Raw genomic sequence first — 15,196 nt, 5'->3', positions numbered from 1 at the left:
GTATATAGATTCCTTAGGATTTTCTATATACAAGAGCACATCATATGCAAATAAGACGTTTTTTCTTTTGTTTCCCAACTGGGATGACTTTTTATTTTTGACCCAATCACCCTGACAATACAATGTTGACTAGAAATGATAAGAATGAACATCCCTAAAAACTCCAGTACAATGTTGAACAGAAGCAGTGAGAGTGGACATCCTTGTCTTGTTCCTGAGCTGACAGAGAATGCCTTCAGTCTTTCATGATTAAGAATTCTAGCTATTTTTTAAAAGATGAGCTTTCTTAGCTTCTCTGCCTCCTTACGCTCTCAGGCTATTTTTGTGCATTACTGGATACATTTCACCCTGGCTGTGCCTGACCTTGCAGTTGAAGGGCTCATCATCCTCTATCTAATCCTCCCTGATTCTAGAAAGAGAAAATCTGATTGGCCCAGCCCAGTCTAAGGATTGGCTTCTGTATTAGTCAGGGTTCTCTAGGGAAACAGAACCAACAAGAGATTTCTGTACATCATAAGATACTTTATAAAATTGCCTCATGTGACCATGGGGACGCATAGGTCCATATTCTATAGGGCAGGCTGCACTCCAGGGACCTGGTGAAGGGCCTGGATGAGTTCCCCAGGAGATGCTGGCCGCCTGAGGTTGGAGATGGGAACGCTCTACCTGAATGCTGAAATCACTTCACCTGACTGGATGAGACTCTCATTGCTGACGGCAATCTCCTCAGTTGAGGGGAAGCGGACGTGGTCAGCTGATAGAGTGTCCGCCTACCATATGGAGGGTCCAGGGTTTGATACCCAGGGCCTCCTGACCTATGTGGAGAGCTGGCCCAAGCACAGAGCTGCCACGCAAGGAGTGCCATCCCACGCAGGGGCACCCCCGTGGGGGGCGGGGGTACCCCACGTGCAAGGAGTGTGCTGTGCAAGGAGAGCTGCCCTGCATGGATAAAAAGTGCAGTCCACCCAGGAGTCGCACAGCACACACAGAGAATAGACACAGCAAGATGACGTAACAAAAAAGAGATGCAGTTTCCTGGTGCCATGAGGGTGCAAGTGGACACAGAAGAACATAGAGAGCAGATGGGGGAGGGGAGAAATAAATAAAATAAATCTTTTAAAAAAAATCTCTTCAGTTGATTGTAGATGTAATCAACCATAGACACAATCAACTCATGGGTGATTAAAGGTGATGAAATGCACTTGTATTACAGTTAGTCCAGTGCTTGCCTGACCAAACAGCTGGGCACCATTACCCAGCCAAGTTGACATGTTAGCCTAACCCCACAGCTTCCCATGGGTCAGGTGTCTGCTATGGCCCACACAGCTGTGGCTAGGGTGGAGGGCTGGGCAGTATAGATGTGGCAGCTGAGGGTACCTCTGCCTCCAGGGCAAGGGTTCTTAACAAGGGGTCCGTGAGCTTGAATTCAAATTCAAAAAACCATTATTCTTATGGGGACGTGTTGGTGCGGGTGTGATATATTTACTAAATAATACACAGCATAGTGTAGACTTAATCAGGGGTCTGTGTTTTCACCTGACTGGCAAAGGGGTCCGTGGAACCAAAAAGGTTAAGAGCCCCTGCTCTAGGGTGACCAGCTCACCCGGGCTTGCCCAGAGCTTGCCGAGTTTTTGCACTGAAAGCGCCACCTCCCCAAACCTCCTCAGTCCCAGACAGACCCCAAACGGTTGGTTGCCCTGTGCTTCCTCCTCAGCAATACCTGTGTGCATGCGGGGTTGGGGTGAGTTATTTATAAGTAAAGGGGGTGGGGTAGGAGGTAAGAGACACAGTCAGCAAAATGTCTTTGATTATCAGAGTAAATCAGATTGCTTGAGCAGAGGGAAGGAGTGTATTCAAAATTGAAGGTCTAAAAACATCATTAATCTTGACTGGGCACATTATACCCAAGGCTATGACATAACACAGCTTTTAGACATGGTCCTTGGAAAGACAAGACCAATACACAAAAGAGAAAGAAATGCTGTTCTTACAAAAGATCTAAATGTGAAGGTTGAAATCTAATGGCCCACGAGCCAGGGAGGTTGTGTTCAGCCAGTGTGGTGTTTTTATAAAGCCTGTGTTTGGACGCTTCCCGGGTTCCACGCTCCCTCCTGCCACGAACGTTACCTGCCTCATCCCGAAGGTGTCTGAGTTTGTAACACCGACTTAAAGTGTACTGTTCATACTATTCCTTCTTGTGGTGGTTAGATAGGAAAAAAGTTTAAGTTCAAGAGAGGAGAAATATTACTAGCTGCAAAAAAAAAAAAAAAAAAAAAAATTCATACTAGTTGGAAAACTGGTATCATTTGAGAGCATAGTTTGATTAATCAGTCAATAATACTTGCTGAACATCCCTAGTATCTAAAATAACAAGGGGAAGTTCCTAGGAAAGATTGGAACTGACGCAGAGTCCAATAATCAGAAAATTTACAAATCTGTGCAGGTGTCCCCAGAAGCAAACCCTGAGACGAGGGTTAAACTGCAAGTAGTTGTGAGGATTGAGCAGCGAGAAGTTCAGTGGGAGCTGATTCCAGGCAGCCTCTCTAGGGGAGAGGGCGCATGACATAGGGAAAAAGCCAGTACATGTCACGGCATCAAACAAATGTCCACTGAGAGCCTCGTCCCTCCAGGAAAAGTCTCAGAGAGAGTCGCACAGGTGCCTCGGAGTTGTCCCATGCGAGCAAGCTGGGGTGTGAATTCACCAACTCGGGCCAGTTGTTGGTGGAGGGCTGCTCCCAGGGGCCATTAAATCCCTGACAGTTCTAGTCAGCTCCAAAGAGAGCCCGGAAGCAAAGAGATGCCGCCGTTGGCCCTTGAAGGGAGGCCACGCTCATTGACACGGTGCCCGCTGGGAGGCACGGCTGGGGCGCCAGCAGCCGCCCTCACGTACACTCTGCTCTCCCTCCAGTACCCAGATCTTAGAGGGATGCCCAGTGTCTGTTCTGACAGGCAGACAGTTTCAGATAGATTTAATCAGTCCGAGCTCTTGACTGTCAGGCATCAGCGTTTCCTCTAGCTGACTGCAGCAGAAAAGGAATGTATTACCGAGTTGTCGTCGCGGGCGCACAGAATCTCTGGGAAGGGCAGAAGGTCAGCTGCACCACAGGACGTCCCAGTGAAGACCCCAGTGTCCCGAGGGCCTGCCGCTGCCGCTTACAGAGCTGCCACTGGACCCCCGCACCGCCCCCTGCGGAGATAAACCAAGACCACCCAAATGGGGACAAGAGAGCTGTTTGCTCAGAGCGGGCTCTTGCAAGCAAGTGAGCCACCCTCAGTTGCATTTGGCAGAGACTCAAAGGCAGGCAGACGAGTGGGAAAGCTTCACAGGGGAAGGAAGGGCCACTTTGGGAATGGTCTGATGGTAGACTGCTGGCATGAGGGAGCTGGAAACGGGTCAACTAGACACAGGGCAGCTGATATTAGGAAAGCATTTTCGGCTGCTTTGGGGTTGGTCCTGAGTTGGAAGCAGGGGCAAACGTTAAGGAAGCTGGCAGCTGTTGGCCAAGTTCTGACCGTTTGGGGGTGATTACTGCAGACTCTGGCTTGGCTTCCCTGGCTGGTTGCTCTAGCAGTTGTGGGTCCCAGTTCCATTTTCACATATGTTCTGGCTATTGTCCATTTGTGTGTTTAGCCTCTCTCTCCCGACGTCCGATGCTTCGGCTGTCACCCTCTCCAGGATATAATCCATGTGTCTTCTTCTCAGATCCCTCTCTCCTGAATGGACTTCCTCCCGGAGTTTATTTGCCTGGAGCACCCAGGACAAAGGACTCACCTGCATGGGAGCACCCGGTTCTTCCCAGAGGGCGGGCTGTCCTTTGGGGGGCACTCATCAAGGAGGAAGGGGGTTCAAAAGAGGCTGGACAGCCACACCACATGGTGAATGTACAAGTACAGCTAGTGACCACAGAGTCACAAAACTGTCTCTGGAGGTGGGACCCAGGATATTTCTTAAACCAGTGGCTTGAAAGAGGATGCTTCCTCTGTAAATTATCCTCCGGGGAGGTGAAACTTAAAGCTATTCCTCCACTCCAGAGAAAGTACAGAAAGTTTAAAGAAGCACAAGCAAATCTTCATGCTCTCACCACCAGAAAGTACTCCCTGTTGCCATTTCGAGTATTAGGTTACCTTGGAATTCTTTCTTTCATCCTTTCCTTACATTGTCGAGATCACACTGTATGTATAATACAATGTCATATTATTTCTTGGCTTAACTCTATATCATACGAATTGCCCCTACTTCATTAAAACTCTGAAGACAATCCTTTTATGACTGCATAATATTCCACTGTGTGGCTGCATACCTATAACATATGCAGCTATTCCTAGAATGTTGACTGTTCCGATTCTCTCATTTTTGTAGCTATTATGAACATAAATCCTCATCTTGTAATTGGGATAGAGTTGAGTAGGGAATTACTACGTAACAGGGCACAAATACTTTTGCTCTCTTGGTCTGTAGTCCACAGATCTGTTTGTAAAGACAGGGGAGTCAAGAGCCTCTGAAGATGCTTGCACTCTGAGCTCCACTTCTGTAGGAGCAGCTTGCACTGGGAGAGAGGGACAGAGACAGTGAGGTCAGTATAAAGAAAGAAATATCTGGCAAGGAGAGGCTTTCCGTAAAATTGACCTGAGATGCCTCCTGGTTTGGATTTGGAATATATATTATATATTTGAAACAGATAATTGCTTGCTTGGGTACCCTGCAAGTGTATTTGAGAGAAGAATTTTGCTTGTGTGTGGTGTGTAAAGAGAAAATAGAAACTTTGATTTTGAATGTGATAACATTTTTTTTACTTTACATTTTTAAAATTTGCCCTTTTTAAAATTTTTCTTTTTTCTTTTTTTTCTTGTTAGCCCTTATTTTTAAAAGATATTTTCTATAAGTATACAATTCTAGGTTGACTTAGTTTATCCTGTTCCTATTTTCTTGTACATTTTCAGATTTTTAAAAACTTTTTATTTTGAAATAATTTCAAACTTTCAGAAAGACAGATGCATAAAAACATAAAACCAATCCAAAGACTCCAGTATACCCCCTATACCCCTACCCAGACACTTAGATTTGCCAACTTTTACCATGTTGACATAACTGTATCATTCCATCTCTTTCTTTTTTAGATTTATTTTATTTCTACCCCCCCACCCCCATTGTTTGCTCTCGCTGTCTGCTCTCTGCTCATCTTTTTGGAAGGCTCCGGGAACCAAATCCAGAACCTCCTATATGAGAGGTTGGTGCCCAATCACTTGAACTACCTCCACTCCCTGCTTGTTGTGTCTCTCATTGTATTTCCTTGCTGTGTCTCTTCACTGCATCATCTTGTTGCATTACCTTATTGTGCCATCTCATTGCGTCAGCTCACTATCTTGCTTGTCTTCTTTAGGAGGCACTGGGAAATGAACCCCGGACCTCCCATGTGGTAGGCAGGCACCCATCTGCTTGTGCCACATCCACTTCCCTCTATCTCTTTTATCTATCTATCTATCCATCTACCTCTTTCTAAACTGAGAACAGGTTGTACAGTAATGCTCCCTGACCCCTTGCTACTTCCATGCATATCTCCTAAGATAAGGATGTTCACTTCTGTAACGCATTAAGCATAGTTCGCGATGATAACATTTTATTGTAAATGTAATGGCAGGCAATCCATGATACCTTTTCTTATTTTTAGGTACAGGGGCTGGGGATTGAACTGGAACCTCTTATGTGGGAAGCCTGCACTCAACCACTGAGCCACATTGGCTCCCAATACTCTTTATCGGGGTGAAAATGGATGGGTTATTATTATTTTTTAAATGTATATCCTAAATATTGACCTATAGAGCAGCAACTCATCAGAATCACTTGGTAATAATAATTAAACACAGATTCCTGGGCCTCACCCTAAGGATTCTGGTTTGCTTTTCTACCAAGTTTCTACGTGATGCTGCTGCTGGTCCAGGGCCCATATGTTGACAGATTTATTAAATTTGGTATGAAGAAGAACTATAAAGAGAGGGCTCATAGAATTATATTGCAAACAATACAATTCAAGAGCAAGGTATGTCTAGGCTCACTTCACGGTCACCCGTGAGTGAGCAAGGGTTTTTTGTGAAGCAGAATGTCTCATCCTGCTCCTTGGCTAACTTTGAAAGGATGAGGTAAGACAAAGTCCCGGGGCTAAGGAGAAACAGCCCAGTATTGGGCTCCACCAGGCAGGAGAAAATGCATTTTAAGGGCCTAAAGGGGAGCCTCCTGCCCCAGCACCTGGAGCCTTGGGGAGATGCCCCTGGGGTCTGCTTCACACTCCACTGGTCCACTTCTGACTTCCCACGCCTGGCGGACTTTTCCACGCGAGCTCAGTCTCACTGATTTCTGTCTCATTTACCCCCGCAGTTTTTCACCTTCTGCTCCAGGCTGTTCTCTGGTGGCTCTGGGGGAACTGGCTTGGCCTGTAACTGCAGGAGAGCTCATGCCCCAAGGCAACCCTCCATCAATGAGGGGAAGAATTAGTGGATAAATGCCGTGCTCTCCCACCTCTCCTGGGAACAATTCTGCGAGGCTTTCAAGGTTTCAGGGTCCAGCAGAATGGGGGACCTCCCCATGTCCCCCTCCCGTTGGCATTTCCTCCGTCCCTGTTGCACAACTGCTTCCTGGACTCATTCCTGAAGGAACCACCTGCCTCCCAGTCCTTGCCTCAGGCGCTGCTTTCAGAGGAACCGGAACAAGCACAGAGGGTGGCCCTTACCTCTGCACGCGCGACTTGTGTCTTTCTTCTCTGTACCCTGTCCAGGGGTGCCAAACCTCAGTGGACTGAAATGACCGCCGAATTCTGAGGGGAGAAGCAGAAGGACTAAGAGTGATGTCCCCTGGCCTGGCCGGCGGAATTAACCAGGGGGGTGAGTCGTCATTCCAGGAGTGTCCTTCCTTCTAACTCAGCAGTTCTCAACGTGGGGCCTCTGGGCCAGCAGCCCAGCACTACCAGAGCTTGTTAGAAACGCAGATATTCACATCTTACCATGGACCTAATGCATCAGGAAATCTGGAGCTGGGCCCAAGAATCCGTGTTTAACAAGCCTCCAGGTGATTCTGATGCACACGAGAGTTGGTGAACAACTGCTCTCTGTAGTTTACCCTAGACCTGAATCTTGTTCTGGCTGCACTCAGTTATTATTTTTTGTTTTTTGAGAAGTTGTGGGTTTACAGAGCTATCATGCATAAAATACAGCATTCCCACCCTATTATTAACACCTTGCATTGGTATGGTACATCTGTTACAATTGAAGAAAGCACATTTTTATTTTTATAATTGTACTATTAACTACAGTCCATGATTTAATTTAGGGTTCACTGTTCGTGTTGTGCAGTTCCATGGATTTTAAAAGAATTATTCTAGTAACATAAATACAACCTAAAATTTCCCCTTTTGACCACATTCAAATACATAATTCAGAGCTGTTAATTAGGTTTACAATGTTGTGCTACCATCACCACCATCCATTACCAAAACTTTTTTATCATTCCAAATAGAAACTCTGGATATGTTAAGCCTTAACCCCCTATTTCTTTCCTCCACCTAGTCCCTGGTAAACTATATTCTAGATTCTGACTCTGTGTATTTGCTTATTCTAATTATTGTAAATGCACATATTTTTAAGAAGCTTTACAAGTAACTGTCATTAATGGTTGAACTAGCCTAGTAGAGTTGTACAGATTGTGTTTGCCAAAGGACAAGTCATAGTTTTTTTTATGACTATATAGGTCGTTTCTATTTAATTAAAAATTCATATTTTCAAGCCACAGACAGAGCAAACTGAAGCTGAAAGTCATGCGGCCTGGAGGAGAGTGGAGAGGCCAGTGGGCACTGCCATGTGCCTGATCGTCCACCGCTGCAGCTCAGTGAGAAGGCGTCTCGGATGATGCCTTGATTTGGACTCTTTCATGCCTCAAAACTGTAAGCTTGTAACCTAATAAATCCCTATTGTAAAAGCCGAAAAAAACCCAATTTGATACTTTCAGAGAAATAATGACAAACTAGAGTTTGTCCACAGAAAGAAGACCAGGACAGTCAAATGTCTACAAACTACCTAGGATAAAAGAGTTGAAGAATTCAATTAAGTATTCATTGAACAAATGAAGAATAAATAAGCAGGGGGTATATTAACCTTAAGTCACACTAAACAGGGAAATGGATGTGGCTCAGGTAACTGGGCTCCCTCGTACCACATGAGAAGTCGGTGGTTTGGTTCCTGGTGCCTCCCAAAGAAGACAGCAAGCTGGTGTGACAGGTGGGCAAGGCAAGCTGATGCAACGAGATGACACAACAAGAGACGCACGAAGAAAAACATAATAAAAAGAGACACAACAAAGTAGGGAGCAAAGGTTCCCAGTGCCTCCTAAAGAAAATGAGCAAGACAGCGAGCTGACATGACAGACAGGCATGGCAAGCTAATGCAACAAGATGGAGCAACAAGATACACAACAAGAAAAAAGCATAATGAGAGGCACAACAAAGCAGGGAATGGAGGTGGCTTAAGCAATTCGGCACCTCCCTCCCACATCAGAGGTCCCAGATTCAGTTCCCAGTGCCTCCTGAAAAAAGCAAAGTACAGGCAAAACAAGCAGTAAAGCCAGCTCAGAAGAGTGATGTGGCTCAGTGGTTGAGTGCTGGTTTCCCAAATGTAAGGTCCTGGGTTCAGTCCCCTGCCCCAGGTACCTCAAAAAAAAAAAAAAAAAAAAAGATACAACAAACAAATTCAAATGTTCAGAGGGCTGTCACAGAAAAGATGAAAGATTGGTTGTTCAGGATTTCTCTAAAGGCAGAACTTGAACTGAGGTGTAAATGTAAGCAACTGGTAGGCAGCAAGGAGAGTTGTACCATGTGTTATCAGTTAGCTTAATAGCTGCTCTTCCAATATCATGTGCTCCACACCTTTCTTCGGATCTGAAAGGAGATATTAAAACATTTCTCACTGATGTCCTACAGAAGTTTCATTTTCATGGCAAGCGCTCTACTACCAGCAACGCATTTTTCACAGCCTCACAAAAAGTCTGAAGTTAACCAACTGGGTTTTTTTGGTTTTTTTAAGGAAATGATCTTTTGTGCCTCAGCTATATTTTAGTACTCTACATTAGTGATTCTCAGGAGGTGGAGAAAAAGAGAACATATTCTGCAAAGAGGATGAGTCTGAATACCCAGCAATTGTGATATTGCCTTCTGGGGACAGTCATCCTCAGTCCCCAAATATAACACTATTAACCAGTGGTACCGATGGGACTGTGTTATGTGTTGGGGAGGGAGGAAGCAGGGAAAACAGCTGACAACCACTGCCCTGCATTAAACAGGAGAGCTATGTTTATGAGTCACTAGGAAAAATAACCTCACCATGTAATACTGATGGGTTCCATCCAAATTGATGAATATTACAAAATGAGAATTGTTTCAACAACTATTCAACATATTTAAGGACAGTATATATATAAAACACCTTATATATGTATTTTATCACATATTCAGTAAGGAATGCCAAGGTGCTTAATCCATTCAGTAAATTTAAGATAAGAACTTTACATTTCTGTATTTATCAGGAAACAGGATTCTGAAGGTGGATCTTGAACTTTGAATGACGAATCAGTTTTCAAGGAAACCCATGGAATTGGTCAATTTCGGTAACTGCTGTTCTTTGGGGATTGGTGGGACTGGAGCAGAATCTAATAAGCGTTTAAACCCTTTTAAAGGAAACATTCAGGGCCCCTGCCTCCAGCTTTTAGGGCACAACCTTTCTCATTATGCCATCCTTGTTCTAAAATACCTTTCACAGCCTCTTCTACAGGAAGCCCCACAAAGTCTGCAAGTCGTCAGTGATTACAGAGGTATCTGCCCGAGAAAGCAGGCTCTTTACCTTGTCTCCTTGTTGCATCTCTTAGTGCTTCCATGATAGGCTGGACTGTCTTCAACCACTGGTGGGCACTGATGGCTATGTAGATCCCAGGGAAGTCTCTCTGCCAGATTCTGCTATCTAACCAAATTCCCCCAAGTTCAGAACTGGCAGATATTCTAGCAGGTGGTATTCTTTTCCAAAGAGAGTGTGCATTACTCATGTCACTATGGAGCAGATATAGAGCTAGAAGCTGATCACGCATTTGGGGTATAGTGATTCCTCCAGGACCTGCGAGCTCCTGATTCTCACATTGATCCAGCAACTTTTTGAAACTGAAGGCACTTTCTGCCATCACCACCACTGGCATCTTCTCTGCCAGTCCTGCCACCACACCTTCCTGAAAACCAGACCCCAGATTGTTCCTCTCATATCCTTAATAAATACATATATTGGCAGTCAAAATCTCACATCCATGTATTGTAATAGTTCCACAATACCTGGGTTGTGAAGAAAGTAGAATCATGGAGTAAACTGAAATATTCTAATATCTGAATGTACCAGTGATACCAATTAGGAATACCAGTTCACGGGCTGTTGGAAGGTTCTTGGAATAAAGATACAAGCATCTGGGAGTGAAGGGCATGCCTATCTCTGATAACATGCCTACTTGTAAAGGGCTGGAACATTTATCAGGAAGCAAAGATATGGCTTTGGAGCAAAATAATGATGCAATTTAATGTAAAATTCAAGAAGACAGGTATAACTCAGTGGTTGAGTGCCTGCTTCCCATGTACAAGGTCCCAGGTTCAATTCCCAGTGTCTCCAAAAAAAAAGTAAAATTCAAGGAGATTTTGAGGATGAATTTTAGTTCAATAAATGTTTATTAACTTTCTCTACACCACATACTGTGCTATTGTTGAGCCCATAAAGAGAAGTAAGAGGTGCTTGGCTGATAGAGTGGACAGATGTGTGTATAACTAGCTCAACACAATTCTCAAATGTGTGCATCAGAGGAGGGAGTGATAACATGTGTGGATGGGTGTAGGGGCTAGGGGTTGGAAGAGTTCATGTGAGATAATAAGGTACAACAAACCACCCCTAACTTTCGTGGCTTACAATAATATATAGTTTTCTTACTCATGAATCTGCAAATTGGTTGTAGGTTGGAGTCAGGTCTGCTCCGTGTATTTGTCATCCCCCTGGGACAAGTGGCTGCCCAAGGATGTTTTCTCATGACAAATGTCAGGAATGTGAGATGGCAAGAGGAAACATAAAATGCCTCTCAAGGCCTTGGTTTGGAACTGTCACAATATCACTTCTGCCCCTACGCCACTGGACAAAACAATCCACATGGCCGAGACCAACATCAATGGAGTGGAGAAATATATTCTGCTCACTCTAGGGGGAAGTGACACAAAGTCACACAGAAAGGGAATGGGCACCTAGTTTTGGTAAGAAGGTGATGGAGAATGGGAACAATCCCCCAAACTACCTCAGGAGGGGAAGCAATGGGTGTGAAAATGGCACTCATCATAGGTATGGCTCAGACTAGACACATTGCAGGTTGCCTCCGATGTCATGGTTTCATTTCTGGGATCAGGTGTGAAGAAAGGAAACTGGACTCCCAGCTCTTTTTCTACTCGAGGCCGCATTTCTTACTCCACCACACCGTTATCAAAGGAGTGTCTTATATGAGTTCCACTGGGGAGTCTTTTGCTTTTTGTTTATCCAGAACATGACAAAGGTGAACTGAGAAGGGCCCTAGGTAGTTGGTGACCATTAGGGGCAGATGACTCAGAATGCCTGACCGACTGAGGGAGCTTTGTATGCACAGGGCAGGCTGCTGCCCTCACCAGCCAGCTACAGAGAAAGAGTCTCTGGCCCTGCTGAAGAGATTTGGCATACGTGGGTCCCTCAAGAAGCCCTGGCTATCAGACAGGTGTCTGCAAATGACCTCCCAGTTCTGTCTCCTCTGATTGGGATCAAATAATATCCTGAGAACATTTATCCAAGATCAGGGAGTCTGAAGACAAGGCATTCTGAGTGACTTTAGGCACCTTCAGTTTCTTTTATGAGCAACATTTCCTTCCCTTAAGGGAGGGAGTAGGGAAGCTGAACTGGGAACATGGAGAAATCCTGGAGCAAATATGTGTGTGTGTGTGTGTGTGTGTGTGTGTGCGCATGTGAGAGACAGAGAAACAAAGAGAGGGAGTGGTATATAGGTAAATAGCCAGCTAGCTAGATGATAGATAGCTGGATGAATAGCTAGATGAATAGAAAGATGATAGATGATAGCGAGATAGATGATAGATGATAATAGATAAGTAGGTAGATATGGAGGCAGAGAGAAAGAAAGAGAGAGAGAGAAATTATAGATAGGTGATAGAAGATAGATGATAGAGAGAACAGCCCTATGGGGTGTGTTGGAGATGGTACATGCTGGCTAAACTGCCTTTTCTGGTGGCAATCATGACCATGTGATCAGGCTTGGGAGTATGAAGCCAGCAGGATGTTCCAGACTGGAGAACTACCAAGAAAAGGCAGCAGTGTCTGAGAGATCCCAGTAAGCCAAGAGCACTCAGGCTATGTTGTGAAGGCACCACCCTCCTCCACTAAAAATGAAAAAAAACTCAACCAAATGAAAAACCATCAAACCAACCATTCTCTTCCCCAGTCTTCCTCAGCTCAGTAATTGACATGAATATGGCCTGGGCATAAATTCAAACTTATTCTATATCCAAATTTGCCTAGTTCCCTGGAAAGCCAATTGAGAAGTATAAACTCTAGGTTTTGGATATTCAGGGAGGATGCAAACTAAATGTGTTAATTAACTTACCTGGAATGTGAGGGGTTCATGTTAAAAGATTACCTGGAATGCAGGGGATATATGTTAATTCAAGCTTACCTGGAGGATATAACCTATCTGATACTCAAATAAAACACTTGAAGAAACTAACAAAAAGTCCTTTTGCATATAAGCACCGTTTGACTCCCCACTCCAACATCCTCTGTTATAAAAGAGACCCAAAAATCCTATTCAGGGCTCAGTTTTTATTAGGACAGAAGTTTACCGAGTCCAGCTGGTCATAATAAATCTTCCTTCTCAGAATTCTCACATTCTGGCCTTCAGTACCGAATACTCCCGACTTCTCTCTGTTACAGCATCTCTGGGGGCTCATCTGGAATGCGTTGAGAAGGCCAGAGGTGGCAATGGTGGTTTGCCCCTCCCGACATCTCTGAGGAGGCTGTGAGGGCCTGGGCAAACCCCAGCCCTGGGTGCCCCTGGACTCCCCTTTAGTCCAGAAAGAAGTTGTAGACTCCACCAGAACCCTCTGAGAAACCAGAGGCACCAGAGGGTTAAAGAGACCCTGAGAATGAAGTAAGGAGCTCTGTACACCAGATGGTAAGAGCCCTGGGGGCATAGTGCAGGACAAGCCTACTTCTGAAAAAAATTAGGAGGGGAGCCTGATCAACATCCAAAGAAGACCCCAGTACTCCTGAGGAAAAGGGAGGAAGTCGTCTTCTCTAGGTCTGAGAAAGGAAAAGGGGTGGTTGTGTGCATGTGATTGTGGAGATTGAGTGAGATACAGAAACACACTTCTGAGGGGCGAGTGTGGAGTCCCAATCTGCAGTTTTGTGGTGACTTCATCTGGTCAAGGGTGGTCTGGAGGGCCTCCCTGCAAAGGGATCCTCTTCTGAGTTGGGGGTTTATACCAACCTATTAAGGCTAAGAGGTGCCGTAAGGTCCCGCAAGGAACGTGGCCAGAAACGGATGAAGTGAAAGGCTGAGTGTTGTGCAGTATCAACACAGGGTGGAAACATGGGAAACACACAAAGTAGGACCTTACTAGGTTGTATATTGAAAAACTTCCCCCATGTTTTCCATGGAGATGTATACGGCATAAAGTTCCAGCTAGGAAAACTTAGAATGCTTTGTGAATTAGAATAGCCAACTTTCGGCATGAGCTGGCTCCAGGAGGGCACTTTTGACCACCAGATCATCCATAAAGTCCATGACATAGAAACTGGAAAACCAGGGCACCCTGACCGGTTTCCCTACATCAATGCCTGGCTGTGAGTCAAAGTCCACCCTGGTTAGGGAAATGTACTGCTAAAGAAGCCAGGATTTGCCTAATACAAAAACCCAGAAGTGCTGTCCCAGCAACCAGGCCAAACAAGCACCTTGCAAAGGGTCCAGAGGAAGTGAGCCCCAAATCCAGTGCCAATCCGCCCATTCTAGAAGGGCCAGATGAAAATTACCTCCTGCCACCTTATGCAATTGCTCCTACCATGTCAGTGCTAAGGAGTGGGCTGAGCCAATTTCCCTAAGCAGTGCTTCCCTCACCATCAGCACTGGGAATTGCACTACCCACACCACCCCCACAGCGCCTTTGTTGCCATCCCCACCAGGGAGTGCACCCACACCACCCCCACAGCGCCGTTGTCACCATCTGCACGAGGAAATGCATCCCAGCCGCCCCTGCAGCGTGTGCCCCTGGCAGCGTAGTGCTGACTATTAGTCAGGAAGGAGTCCCTGAAAAACAACGACTCAGATCACGGGGAACCCCGGAGGCAGGTGGAGCAGGGAAAAGGGCTGCCCTAAAGTTACCTCTCCAAGAAGCCCGAGCTCCAATTTATTATGATGGAGATGGCCAGATTCGAGGCGGAAACCAAACATTCATCTACCAGCCCTTTACTACAATGGACCTCTTTAACTGGAAAAGCCACACCCCACCATTCTTGGAGAAGCCTCAGGCCATGACGGACCTCTTCCAGCCCATCATACAAACCCACAAACCCACCTGGGCTGATTGTAAACAACTCCTCATGACCTTACCTAACTTTGAAGAGAGAATGCGGGTCACACAAGGGGCTCTAACCTGGCTCAAAGAGCACCCACCTGAGGGAACCCTGGACAGTGACCAATACGCCCGCACATGGTTCCCAGATGAGGACCCCCAATGGGATCCCAATAATGTGACCAGGCTCAACCAACTAGAAACTTTCCGTAGGCCTTAGTTGAAGGGTTCAGAGCTGGGAGCCGAAAAGCAGTAAACATGGCAAAGACCACCCAAGCCCTACAGACTCTCGATGAAAGTCTGGCTTAATTCTATGAGAGACTGTGTGAGGTGTTCAGTGTATACACGCCCTTTAACCCAGATGCTCCTGAGAGCCAAACAATGGTCAACACAGCATTCACTGCCCAATCACAGGCTGACATCCGAAGAAAGCTACAAAAGCTAGATGGATTCTCTGGTATGAATATTTCCCGTCTCATGGAAATAGCCACCAAGATTTACGTCAAACATGATATAGAAACCTGAAGGGAAGAAAACCG

At 45.5% G+C, this 15,196-nt stretch overlaps 1 pseudogene; it reads right to left on the bottom strand.

Annotated features, from left to right (window-relative positions):
• Positions 1-9,608: 9,608 nt before the first annotated feature.
• LOC101429933 (COP9 signalosome complex subunit 8 pseudogene) lies at positions 9,609-10,225 on the bottom strand (annotated as a pseudogene).
• Positions 10,226-15,196: the final 4,971 nt, after the last annotated feature.

Source organism: Dasypus novemcinctus, chromosome 8, assembly GCF_030445035.2.
Source record: "Dasypus novemcinctus isolate mDasNov1 chromosome 8, mDasNov1.1.hap2, whole genome shotgun sequence".
Classification (NCBI taxonomy): domain Eukaryota; kingdom Metazoa; phylum Chordata; class Mammalia; order Cingulata; family Dasypodidae; genus Dasypus; species Dasypus novemcinctus.
This window is presented reverse-complemented; position numbering and strand designations above follow the sequence as displayed.